Source organism: Garra rufa, chromosome 4 (genome assembly GCF_049309525.1).
Source record: "Garra rufa chromosome 4, GarRuf1.0, whole genome shotgun sequence".
In the NCBI taxonomy this organism is placed as follows: Eukaryota; Metazoa; Chordata; class Actinopteri; order Cypriniformes; family Cyprinidae; genus Garra; species Garra rufa.
Genome location: NC_133364.1, coordinates 27040143 through 27041691, shown reverse-complemented (window position 1 = coordinate 27041691; position 1549 = coordinate 27040143).

Genomic DNA, 1549 nt, shown 5'->3' with positions numbered 1-1549 from the left:
ATATATATATATATATATATATATATATATATATATATATATATATATATATATTATAGATTACAATTATATTATTTGTTTGTCAAATTTCTTAAAAATACATCATTTGTTTATAAATATAATTTATACATTATAATTACATATAATTTTAATTCTAAATAATTTAAAAAAGGTTATGTATAATTTATATACAATTTTTATTCATTATTATTGAGTAACATTACATAAATACAAATTTATTTAAATATAAATTTTGTAAAATTTATACAAAAATGTATGTATTTTATATGGTTTCAAATATTTTTTTACTTAAATTCACATTTTAAATAAACAACATGAAATTTTACATCAAATAAAATTACATAGAAAATATAGTAATGGAAATTTTTAAATATAATTGATATCATCTTCATATATTTTTAATATTAAATAAAACAATACCCGTTCTTGTCTTAGGAAAACTTTGTAGTTTTTTTAATCTGTTTAATATTGAGTCAAATTACTTAAATACCTATTTGTTTAAATATAACTTTTTATAGAATTTATTTAAAAAATGATTTTAAATATTTTATTTCTTACAAAATACACATTTTTAAATATACATAAATGTAATTTTGCATCAAAGATGTCAAATTTAAAAACTATTTAAATATAAATAATTATAACATTTATGTACATTTTTAATATTAAAATACAAAAACTCTCTATAAATTAATGTACAGCAGACTTTTTATTAAGCTGCATTAAAATTAATTTTGTGTTTATTTCTGTAACCCTTCTCTGTTTGATTCAGAATACAAGAAGCTGGGGAACATGACGGGCACCGTCCGCAAACAGCCTCCTAATCTAGAGGCCCTGCAGGTGCTTTATGATCGCATGGAATATGAGTACAAATTCTACAACTTTGTCAAAGCTCAGTTCCACCTCACCAAGAGGAAGATCGGTCTGAGATCTGGACCAAAACCCTCCAGATATTATTCCAGTGTGCTTCAGAGGAAAGACCTCCAGGAGGAGCTGGAGGAGGAGGAAACAGAAGAGTGGAACGAACACACCTGAGAGACGCTCTCAGACCTGATCAGATACATGTACAGATGTCTACTAGATCCTAAAACAACTGATCATTCAGGTCTTACTGAACCATAAAACTGGACGAAGCTTGAAAATCACGATGTTATGTTTATTTGTAAAAGGAAAAAGATATTGCACTGAATGTTTTCAACATTCTTAGACTGTAGAATATTTAAGTAAGATTTATAATGTGTTTTTAAATAAGTCTGTTTTAATTAATTTTTAAATCAATTTTAAAATCATTTAAAATGTTCTTAAATCTGTTTATGTGATTATTATTTTACATTTTTATGACTATGATTTTTATGCTATTGTGATTTTAACTCCTCTTATGTACAGCGCTTTGAATTACCATTGTGTATGAAATGTGCTATATAAATAAACTTGCCTTGCCTAAGTCACCAAGCCTGAATTGAATACAGCAAAAACTGTAATATTGTAAAATATTTTTGCTATTTAAAAATAACTGCTTTCTATTTGA